Genomic DNA, 12,191 nt, shown 5'->3' with positions numbered 1-12,191 from the left:
GCAGTAACTTTAAAGAATTAACAACAGTTTTGATGGACAATGCATATAGTATATTTTTAAGATGAAAATACAGGTCAAATAATACACACCAGGGACTGTGACAGTCGCCTCTGTTGATGGACGACCCGCTCCCTCTAGCAGCAGACACATGAGCTCCTGGGAAACAGGTACAGGTCTCTTTACAGTTAGAGCAGCGGCTGCAAGGAGAGAAGGATCACAAAACATAATCAATGGTTTATCTTTTGAACTAACAACTAAATCATGGATTTAGTTGTTAGTTCAAAAGATGTATTTCACTTTGCTAGAAGTTACACAGAATGTCAATGTAAATCCAGCTGGAGTTGGTGTTAGAATCAAGCCGACAATCAGCATCCTCCCAGACCACTGATGTCAACAGTGGGGGATGGGTTGGCGGAGGTGTGTGTTACAGGACTGAAGGCCACCCCTGAGAACAGTAGTCCACAGTACAAAAGACTATCACCCAAGGTGGGATTCGAACTCTCAACCTTTTGTTTGATGTACCAGACCCGGCTAGCTCTCCATGTAGCTCGTAAGTCGACCTAATTCTTGGTTGTGAAAGCCAATCACCGTTCAGTCTGTAACCACAAATCAACCAGGAAGTGTCCGCTGCGGCCAATCGGTGCTCGTATCGCAACCAAGAATCATCCAAGAATCAACCAAAAATTGACCAATCGGCGTCTTCGAGCTCGCGAACACTCACGGTGAATGACGAGGACGACCGAAAACGATTATATTCGGCGGTGGAGGACGAGCCGCCTGATTCTTTTTCATCTTAACAACATTTCGAAAGTAAGTCAATCCTTTATAGCTATTGTCAATATAAATGAATTGAGATATATCGATATTTGAATGAATGACCCGTGGCTCGGTAACTCTTTACTAACGATGAAACGCGTCCTAAAGAACGTCACCTGTCATCACTGTATTACATTACAGATAGCGATTTTAGTACTTAGGTTACTTAGCTGGTCTAACGTTACTGATATTACGTTCGTGTCGGGTTACTTTAACGTTAACTAACAGAGTTAACAAACTAACCCGCTTGTTGATTACCGTAGCGAGCTAACGTTAAGTGGGACTGTCCGCCATTACTGTTATTTTACTTTTCTTTTTATGTATTCATTCATTTACAATAAAGTAATGTTACATACAGCATGACAAGACCTAAAATAAAATGAAACGGTACTCTTGTCTGTGAGTCGTAAACCTTTACAATAATGTAACAACGTTACTGGACACCTGTTAGTAACGTTCATTTCATTACTACTCGATTACAATTCAGTAACAAATATTGTGCTTTTTACTCCACTACATGTAATTAATAACTTCAGTTACCTGTTACTTTGAAGATCGAGGATACAAAAAAGCTCAGTTTATATATATATATATATATATATATATTGCATTATAGATACATTGTTAAAGATTAAACTACCTTGATTAGTTGGTTGCTGCAACAGTCACACAGTGGTTAGTATATGAGCATGCTTCATATACTCATATTTTATGCAGAGCATGTTTTCTGCATTGCTTCCATTACTCAGTTTTGCATTCCAGCTGTAATCTGTTTTCATAACATGATGGCTGGCTCAGCACATTAAATGAAAATCTAAATGAAGAATCTATTTTACAAAAGCAAGCATACATAAGAGGGTGTGATCTATTGCTGTGTCATGCTGCTGCATCACAGTCATGATCACATAGCAATTGATCACTCTTGTGTATTACTGCTTAAAGGTACAATGTGTGTAGCATTATGTGGGATATATTAGTAGAAATGAACATAACTATGTTGTCAGTGTATTATCACGTAGTTATTTTTTAAATTAGTGTTTTCATTCACTTAGAATGAGCCCTTCATATCTACATTGATACGTAGATGTGAAGGCCCCGTGACAACAGTCTTGGAAGAAGAGGAGTGAGCAGAGCGGTATTCAGTTGTTTGCAATCTGTTTATTAATATTGGTTGTTTTATGTTTTCCCAGGTTCAGCAGGCATGGCAGGGCACTTGAAAAAAACATGTTGCAGCAGGGTATCCCAGCTCCAGATGCACCCTCAGCAGGACCAGAGAAGCTTCCTGCGGCTCTGCAGAAAGGGCCATCTCTGCATTCTGGCAGTTTGGTTGAGCTTCACCTTTTCCTCCTGACACCAAACACTGCAGGAGAAGCAACTCTCAAGAAGAGACCGCCCGTCTCCTTCCCCTTCTTTTTCCCATCTATGGGGCTTCCTGTAGTGCCTGGACCCTCACAGATGATGTTTTTCCACTCCCCCAACCCCAGTTTATCTTCAGCTGTGCCACCTTCAACTCACACATCCAGTCAAGCTGTTCCTTACAGTACTCAACAGTACAGGAAAAAAAGAAAAGAGATGGAGCAAAGTGGAACCGTCAAGAGAAAGTACGTGAAGAAGACATACGTGATCCTTTGCAGAAAGTGCAACAAAGACAAAAAGCCACATCACACCTTCAGTACTTTGGGAGCTGGTGCTGTCCAGAGTCTGACCCTCATTTGAAGAATGGAGGGCGATGCTGAAGAAGCGGGGTTACGGGAAAAAAAAGCCAGGAGGTGAAAACCCTCCAACAACTTAATATGTTTGGAACTGTGTGTGTGTTTTCAAATTCTTTGCAGTGTTAAATGATTTGGCTTTACAACGGTCACTGTTTTAAGGCCGGGCCCGCATGTGTAAAATATTGTTGGATATCTGATCCGTGACCATCTTGTCTCTTCACTTTGACGGTTTTGTCACCTGATCAATGATCCCACACCAGTATTCCAATGCTCATAAGCTTTATGTACACAGAATATTCTTTATTATTTTTTACTGTATTTCTGATAATTTAAGTCTCTTCTGTTACAATTTGTTGCTGTTGTTATCATCATGTTGTTGTTTCAACTATGTAGAAATAGACAACAGGTTCAGATATTTCTGTGTTCTTGATTTCTTCACTTTATTTATGTAGCACTTTACCTTCATTACATGTAGTTTATTTATACCGCTCCCTCTTTTCTCCCGTTAAAGTTTTTTTTGGGGGAGTTTTTCCGGTTCTGATGTGAGGGTCAAAGGTCAGAGGATGTCGTACGTGTACAGACCTCTGAGGCAAATTTGTGATTTTGGGCTGTACGAAAATAAATTGAATTGAATACCTTAAGTCCTTTATGTTACACTTTATTATCGTCATTTTTGTTGTTTTTCTATATAAAAAAATATAAAACTGACTTTTCTGTGTTGATTTCTTCATCTTCTTCCTCATTATTATTTAGCTATTACAACTTCACTCAAAAAAATTACAACTTTGAATATCTACCCAAGAGAGGATTTTCTGAACTCTAAACTCTGTTCATAAATAATAATCCTCCTGTTAGTCACATTCTTTGTTTGCTTCATCATCACATAAGGTCCTTAGTTTGGACAGTAATTAATTACAATTTTGAGGTACTTATTCTTTACTTGTGTATTTACATTTCATGTTACTTTATACTTCTAGTCCAATTCACCTCAAATGCAAATATTGTACTTTTTACTCGACTACTTTGAAGATTCAGATTAATAAAAGAAAATATAATCAACTTTCCACCAATGCTTTAATATAGGCCGCCTATGGTTATTTCAGTTGCTGACGTACATATTTCTAGATGATCACAACGAGTCAAAACAGGCACGAGCAGGATTCGATACCGCGCAATTAGGGCGCATTTCGGCTTATTCATGGTCTCTTACGTAGACTAATGCGCTATACCTTTAGCTCAGACGGCAGAGCATGAGACTCTTAATCTCAGGGTTGTGGGTTCAAGCCCCACGTTGGACTTCGGAGTTTTAGACTAGGACTTAACCTGGGATGAATTTGTAGGCGTTTACCCTAGCTATACTTGGGTGTGTTACAGGACATTCTGATGTAGCATTTTAAAATTAAAGCCCTTCAAAATCTCATTCATGAGCTAACTTCAAATCAAAGGCCACCCCTGAGAACAGTAGCCCACAGTACAACAGACTATCACCCAAGGTGGGATTCGAACTCTCAACCTTTTGTTTGATGAACCAGGCCCGGCTATCTCAGACGGCAGAGCATGAGACTCTTAATCTCAGGGTCGTGGGTTCGAGCCCCACGTTGGGCTTCAGAGTTTTAGACTAGGACTTAACCTGGGATGAATTTGTAGGCGTTTACCCTAGCTATACTTGGGTGTGTTACAGGACATTCTGATGTAGCGTTTTAAAATGAAAGCCCTTCAAAATCTCATTCATGAGCTAACTTCAAATCAAATTCATGAGACAACGACATTTTCGTTACGCGGAATAGAGCAGAACCTTGTGATCGAGGCAACCCATGATGTCTATTTAGATGTAACTCGTGAACCCCAGGCACAATTTGGGTTTCACCTGTCAGGATGGCCGAGTGGTCTAAGGCGCCAGACTCAAGGGTTCACTTCTTCCTCAGCAAAGAGACTTCTGGTCTCCAAATGGAGGCGTGGGTTCAAACCCCACTTCTGACAGATTATTTTACCTGCAAGTTTCATCCTTGTAGTTTGGCAAAACAGATATCTCTGCTGTAGTTTCTGTAGAAAACAAAGTTTTCCTTGAATATCTACAGGTACCATTTTGACTGAATGAAATGTCAATGTAAATCCAGCTGGAGTTGGTGTTAGAATCAAGCTGACAATCAGCATCCTCCAGACCACTGATGTCAACAGTGGGGGATGGGTTGGCGGAGGTGTGTGTTACAGGACTGAAGGCCACCCCTGAGAACAGTAGTCCACAGTACAACAGACTACAACATGCTCTCCGGACGAGGAAACTCTGCCCTCTTCATCCACCTGAAGGTGAGTCACGAGTCAGCTGGTTTACTAAAACATATGAAGATTGAGCTGTAATTAAATCGCAATAAGCAGATAAAAAAGATGCAGAAATAGCGACATGTTGATTTGTTAAAAGTCTGAATTCATGTTTTATATTTTCTCTCTGCAAGATGACAAGCAAACGACTTTTAAACTGTTGTTTTCTGAATGGAGTTTTTTTTTATCCGTGCTATGCTAAGCTAACATTGTAGCACACTCAAAATAACTTAATCTAGAAATAAATACAGCAGCGATGGTATTGTTTATCACATAGAAATTCTACAGTTAATACACATACATATACACATAGTTTCATCTGGTCTGTGTACTAACATGAGGTAGAAAATTAGCTATCTAGCTAACGGTGGAACATTTACATTGAGATGAGAGCTGAGACTTTGATTTCAGGAAAAAATTAAATGAAGAGAAACCAGCCCGATCGTTAAAATGTGAGATGTGAACTTTGAACTCTTGTTTCAGAGCAGAGAGGATCCTCAGAGCAGCAGTGAAGACCTTCAGGGTCTGCAGAGACCTGCTGTGTCTCCGCCTGGCTCGGCCACAACGTCGGCTGATGAGACGGAAACCTTCAGCAGGTAAATACAGAGAGGAGAGACCTCAGGTGTCTGGTCACAGAGACAAGAGACCTCAGATGTCTGGTCACAGAGAGGAGAGACCTCAGATGTCTGGTCACAGAGAGGAGAGACCTCAGGTGTCTGGTCACAGAGACAAGAGACCTCAGATGTCTGGTCACAGAGAGGAGAGACCTCAGATGTCTGGTCACAGAGAGGAGACCTCAGATGTCTGGTCACAGAGAGGTGAGACCTCAGGTGTCTGGTCACAGAGAGGAGAGACCTCAGATGTCTGGTCACAGAGAGGTGAGACCTCAGGTGTCTGGTCACAGAGAGAAGGGTGAAAAATAATATTTGCAAATTTATGATTTAATAATCTCAGAATGTTCAAGTTTTTTTTTGTAAATGTATGAATTGAATCTCAGAGAATATGTTCTTTTTTCTATGAATGTAAATCTGTTATTTTGTAAATTTAAAGTTTTTTCTCATAATATTTCGCCGTCCCTGTAACTACTATTATTCTTTACCTAAAATGTCCCGAACATGCCGTCGTCATCCAACAGGAAAAAAAACACTTGAACAAAAGTAAATAACCTGTATAACTAAAATCAGAATAACATATTTACTGGATAATTTATACAAAAGTCTGTTTTTGTTTAAGTGTCGGATACATTTTGATTTATTGAACAAATTATTTTTGATACAATAATATTATCGGTGTTATCATTTTTACTACGTGTAGAATTAGATTGTTTCTGTCCTAAAGTAAAATCCGTCGAGACACCGTCATTTTATTTATGTTGAACAAACTGACGAGTTATATTTTTAACTGTAATAAATAAAAGCCCTGCTCCTCTATGGAAACATAACCATCATGACTAGAAGTAGAGAGAACTAGAACATGTCGTTAGTGCAGAATAACAGTTAGAATGGAACAGTTATAGTGGAAATATATAGAGGCTCTATGGCTATAAATATTAAACTATTTACATTTTAACATCCTCTACTTTTAGCCTCTCCTCTCTGCTCTGTGTTCACTTCCTGAAGTTAAGTCAAAGTTTCTCTGATTTGTTGTCACATGACTGTTGGTCTCAGATGAATCAATCATGACTTCATAGTTTCACTGAGGAGCTCAGTTTAATGTTTTTACACAATCTGATTGACGGTTTATTCGTGGAGAGATTTTAAATGAGAACATGTAGAATAAAATGTTTTTGATGAAATATCACAGTTGAAGCGTTCGTCACACGTGTTCAAGGACCATTGGAAAGATGACAATCTAAAATCGACAAACTCATTTAATACGCTGAATCTCTTTTTTAAATTTAGGATTTGGTTTAGGATAATAAAGATTTAAATCAGCTGTTCTCAGACAAAAATAGGAGGAGCTTCAAAGAAAAACCTCTGCTCATTGTGTCCTCCAGGTTATCGTCTCCCTCGGTTCAGTCTGACAGGAGGAGACGTGGCAGACCCCGCCTCGGCGAGGAGCCGACCCACCACGTCCTCAGAGTCTGCATGCTGGAGGATTCCCAGTCCGACGGTTGCCCAATTTTCTCATTTCCCGGTCTGAGTTGACCCGTCAAGATTGACATCATTTTGCATTTCCCGGTCTGAGCGAACCCGGTCAAGTCGTGCTGAGGCATTGTGACCCCCAACTATTGTGTTTTGCGGTCTCACTTGACCCGGACCATTCTGTTCTGCGGTCTAACATGACTCCAACCTATCCTTTCCTGCAGTCTATCGAGATCCCCTCTATCATTTCCTGGATCAATTGAAATCACACTATCCTGTTCTGTGGTCTATCTAGACCCGCACTATCCTATTCTGCAGTCTATCGAGACCCTACTCTATCCTTTGGTTAACTTGACCTCTCTTAACTCAGGTTTAACGTCAACTCATGAAATATCTACTAATTTTCTATTTTGCTTAGGAATTCTCTGCGGCAGTAGGTACGGTATTTATTTAATTTATTCATATAAAATAAATCTCTTTTGGGGGATTAGGCTTTATCTGACCTCAGCATCACTACCCTTTGGTTATCCTACTTCAGGATGGAGTCCAATCGCCCAAAGCTTTGCACTGTTCATATTTTATCCATGTATAATAAATTAGTGTTAAATTCTAATTAACTCTCTCCGGATAGAAATAACCATAACTTGTCTGAAATTTCCTGAATGATTGTTTTTATTATCTGATGAAACAACCATAAAACAAACTCTATCATCACATGTTTGATGTTTCTCTTCATTTATTTCAGGAAATAGATGTTAAACTGAATGCTGACCTGTAGACAAAAGTAAAAAAGACTGTTCACACTTTCCCGATGATAACTATCATTTAGGGAGTTATTATTATTATTATTAGTAACTTTCATCAGATTTCTAGGAAATACAAAAAGTTATGGGTATACACATATTTCTTTGGTTCCTTTTTGTTTCCACGATCACAGACCTACTGTTTGTTGTCATTGCTTTGAATGTAAATTAATTAATTAATTGTATAATGTTTGGAAAAAAAACTTCCCCTTTCTTTTCATTTATAAACAAAGAAGAAAACATAAGACAATGAAAACTGCAGTGGTTCCTGACAACATATTTTGGCAATTCATCTTTCACAAAAAAGTGAAAAGATACATTTTTATCCTGTGTGAACTCTCATGTGTTTCTTCAGACTTCCCTGTACTGTAAATCTGTTCCCACAAACATCACATCCAAATGGTTTCTCTCCTGTGTGAACTCTCATGTGTCTCTTCAGATGTCCCTTCAGTGTAAATCTTTTTCCACAAACATCACATCCAAATCGTTTCTCTCCCATTTGGACTCTTTTCTGTGAATCTACCTTTTTCTTCACTCTCAAACATTTCTTCGGAACCAAACCGCTCAAGGACATTTTTCCATAATTACACATCATGTGTCTCTTAAGAAAGCCCTTGTAGTAAAATCTATTCCTACACTTGAAGAAGCTGAAGGATTTCTTGCCAGTGTTACAGACTACATCCTTTACAATTGTTTCCTTAACTTTCAGAGCATGTGTAGCAGAATCTGGTGCCCTGGTCTCCTTCCAATCACTGTCACTCTCCTCTGTTTCAGATCCAGAATCTAACAAAGGCTTTTGCCAATCATCATAACTGACTTCCGTCTCAGAGGAGTCAGAAACCATTTCATCATTAGCATTCAGTTGTGCATGACGATCTGGATCTAGGTTCCCGGCTGGTCCTGATCCTCCACAGTCCTCTACACCAGTAGCTGAGCTGCTGGCTGCTGCTGCCTCTCTGTTATCCTCCTTTTGGCTATGATGAAGCTGTGAAGACTGAGGTATCTCATCGTCATCTTCCATCTTCAAAAGCACAGTATTGAATAGGAACCTGGTGACATCTGCCTCCTCCAGCCCTTTGAGGTGCTCTGCCTCCAGACTGGTCCAGAGTTCCTTTGGCTCCAATTTTATGTGGAGGTGCTCTTGGTCCTCCTGCTCCTCTTTTATGCGGAGGGGCTCCTGGTCCTGCTCTTCTTTTATGCAGAGGGGCTCTGGGTCCTCCTGCTCCTCTTTTATGCGGAGGGGCTCCTGGTCCTCCTGCTCTTCTTTTATGCAGAGGGGCTCTGGGTCCTCCTGCTCCTCTTTTATGCGGAGGGGCTCCTGGTCCTCCTGCTCTTCTTTTATGCAGAGGGGCTCTGGGTCCTCCTGCTCCTCTTTTATGTGGAGGGGCTCTTGGTCCTCCTGGTCCAGGCTGGGGCTCCCCTCAGGGGGAATATCTTCTTTCATCATCAACAGCAGCTGAACATCTGCAGGGAGAACATTACGGACAACTGTGAGGTCACACTCATGTCTCTGGTATCATTACATTATGTTACTGAGATCTAGTGTCACACATCATACCGATACTAAATAAGTGTCGCAGTACCCTACCGTTAAAAAATGGTTCAATACCCCATCTTATTAGTACCGTTACTTTAACAATGGCAGTACTTTATTAAGAGCCGTATTTTGGAGTTGAGTTGATCTGCGACAGCAGATATCTGCTTCCACTCGCTACAGACGTAGTGGGAGTGTTTTTCTCTCATATGTAAATACAAGTGTCCTTATCTACTGTCCACGGCTCATCTGCAAATACGACAAACAGTGAAATATGGCTCTAAAGTGCTGCAGGGTTGTAATTTGTGTCTGTACTCATGAATGTAATACAGTAATATCAGCGAGGCTCCGTTGTCCTCAAGAACCAAAGAATCAGACAGCTTTACAAAATGGCAAACACATGGTGGACTAGTGATTACTGAATGTCTTGGGACACAGTCTACTGTACAGGCCTACTGTACTGATTATTGGACTCTTTTATACAGTAACACTAGCTGTGTCTCAGTTCAGGGGCTGCATTCGTAGAACGGTTACGTCACAGCGCTGCGACTAGGCTGTCCCATATCGCATGTTTTCGAAGACTCCTTCAAATGCAGCCGACGAATACAGCCTTCTGCCCCCAAATTCGGAGGACGCAACTGATGTATCCTTTGCGGCCCACCATATCCCAAGATGCATTGCGTGCCAATGAAGATTTTATTTTATCCAACATGGCGGCGAGTGATGCGGGAGCTGGAGAAGCGGCAGTATTCACTTTTAAATGTAAATATTGGATTTCAACTCACTCGAATATCAGCGATACTAATACTAAAGCAAAATAAGAGATCTTATAACATCGCATGTGTGTGTTAAAGTGATCGGTTAAGTTATGTGACATTGTAGCTGACAAGCTAACCAACGTTAGCCGCTGCTCTATTAACGCTCATCTGCCTGCGTCCGACCGTAGTTAGCATTGAAAAGTAACTTTTAATAACTTCACTTTCAAACCTCAGAGGTTGACTAATATCTTACCGAGATTGTGACGATTTTACAGATGATTTATACTTCATATCATGTACATAAACGGACCAACGTGAGCTCATGTAGACAGGTTGTGAACCTGAAATATCACTTTAAGTCCGGTAACGTTTCAAACGTTGAGATTAATTACACGAATACACTGAATTTGAGTATTTAGCTAATTCTGTTCTTGTTTTGTTACAGGGAGCCAGGAGCTGAGGGGAGAACGACGGACAAACATTCAGCAACCATGGCTTTGAATTAAGACATTAGTCCATTTGTAATATCTCCATTTGACCATCTTGTACTTAAGGTTACAGTCACATTAACTCTCATCCTGTACAAAGCCTTCACTAATAAGACAACCAGTAGATCCTTCTCATGTGTTAATGTTGCTGTCACAGAGATGACAGTTGTGTTGTCACCTTTTTATTTTATTTATTTAAATTGAAAATAAGACATCCATGTAAATGATTTCTATGTGAATTTGTGTATATTCTGCTGTGTAAAAATTGTCAATCTTCGAGGTTTGGATACGAGGTTTGGATACCTCGTTTGGATACGAGGTGTTAATGTGGCACCCTGGACATTTTAATGGCTACAGTTATTTGCTGAATTGTTATTGTATTAGTTTGTGTCATTACGTACTATTATTTTCTGGTTATTATAATTTAAAACGCTTTTTGTGACTTTTAAACTTGCTCCCGTAGTTGTGCCTACGGTGTAGAAATGTGAAACTCTGAATTGTAAGTCGCTTTGGATAAAAGCGTCTGCTAAATGACTGTAATGTAATGTAAACTCACCTACTTTAACCTAAAATAGCTGCAGGCGATACTCATTTTCCACCAATAGGTGGCAGTAGCAAGTTTTAGTTTGTGTCACGGGGCATGATGAGGACTCAAACGCAGACAGTCAGGTGTAGTGAAAAAAAAGGTTTTTAATCAACCAAAAACAAAACAGGGAATCCAGGGACAAGACAAAAGACGAGGGGGAAAATCCGGCAGGAAAAGGCAGAACAGGCAGACTGGAAAACCGGGAACAGGACGAGCAAAACGGGCGGGTTGGACGGAAAACAAACACAATGATCTGGCAGTGAGTGATTGAAAGACAGGGGTTTAAATAGTGACTAGGCAGAGTGAACAGGTGAGACTAAAGAGCTGATGAAGTGAGTGTGACTGGCAGGTGCACTGAATGAACTGATTAGGTGAGTGAGGAGCTACAGAAAGAAACCAAGACACAGAACACACAGGGCAAAGCCTGATCGTGACAGTTTGACTGGCGCTGTAATATTCTTGTCAAAGACAAGCGAGCTAGACCAGCAACTGACAGTTGAGATCGTAGATGTTGACATTCATCTGATACTGTCTGGTTGTTATTCACAGAATAAACTCATCTGGAAAAACTGAATGGGCATTCATAATCATTCAGTGTGTAACATTAACATTATTGATAACTTTTTAACTTTTCATCATTTTGTCAATGTGATTCGGACAATTTTGAGAAAATGTGCCTGCAGGGTGTGTGACCTATATAAAGTTTGTTACTGCAAGTTAATAAACGTGTTTGCTGACATTTGTTTTGCTGCTGTTTTTAACTGTCTTGGTTGATTTCCTCTGCCTTAGGATTGCAATATATATATACATCTGTGTACATGTAAATATATTTGTATCTGTGAATGAAATAAAATAAAGTTATTGATAAATACATTGTTTTAATTACAAGAACTAGAACTGATTGAAAATTAGTAATTTAACATAGTAACTGATTGAATTATTAACCGATTATTAATTTAGAAAAACAATATTATGAAAAAGAACTATGAAAGGACGCGGCCGAGTAGACCGTGAAGGCTGGGTCCTCCGAAGGATGCAGCCCCTGAATTGAGACACACCTACAGTCTCCCCCGTATGCAAGATGGTGGCAG

At 40.1% G+C, this 12,191-nt stretch overlaps 1 long non-coding RNA gene and 1 other non-coding gene across 2 annotated transcripts; both read left to right on the top strand.

Annotated features, from left to right (window-relative positions):
• The first annotated feature begins 427 nt into the window (after window positions 1-427).
• LOC142943496 (uncharacterized) lies at window positions 428-3,236 on the top strand. Its single transcript, XR_012952077.1, has 2 exons — window positions 428-810; window positions 2,007-3,236. It is a non-coding gene; the product is annotated as an uncharacterized LOC142943496 (long non-coding RNA).
• A 1,161-nt stretch (window positions 3,237-4,397) lies between these two features.
• Window positions 4,398-4,508, top strand: trnal-caa (transfer RNA leucine (anticodon CAA)). Its single transcript has 2 exons — window positions 4,398-4,435; window positions 4,463-4,508. It is a non-coding gene; the product is annotated as a tRNA-Leu (tRNA).
• The last annotated feature ends 7,683 nt before the right edge of the window (window positions 4,509-12,191 follow it).

Source organism: Anarhichas minor, unplaced genomic scaffold (genome assembly GCF_050575085.1).
Source record: "Anarhichas minor isolate MPS153535 unplaced genomic scaffold, ASM5057508v1 ptg000007l, whole genome shotgun sequence".
Classification (NCBI taxonomy): Eukaryota; Metazoa; Chordata; class Actinopteri; order Perciformes; family Anarhichadidae; genus Anarhichas; species Anarhichas minor.
This window is presented reverse-complemented; position numbering and strand designations above follow the sequence as displayed.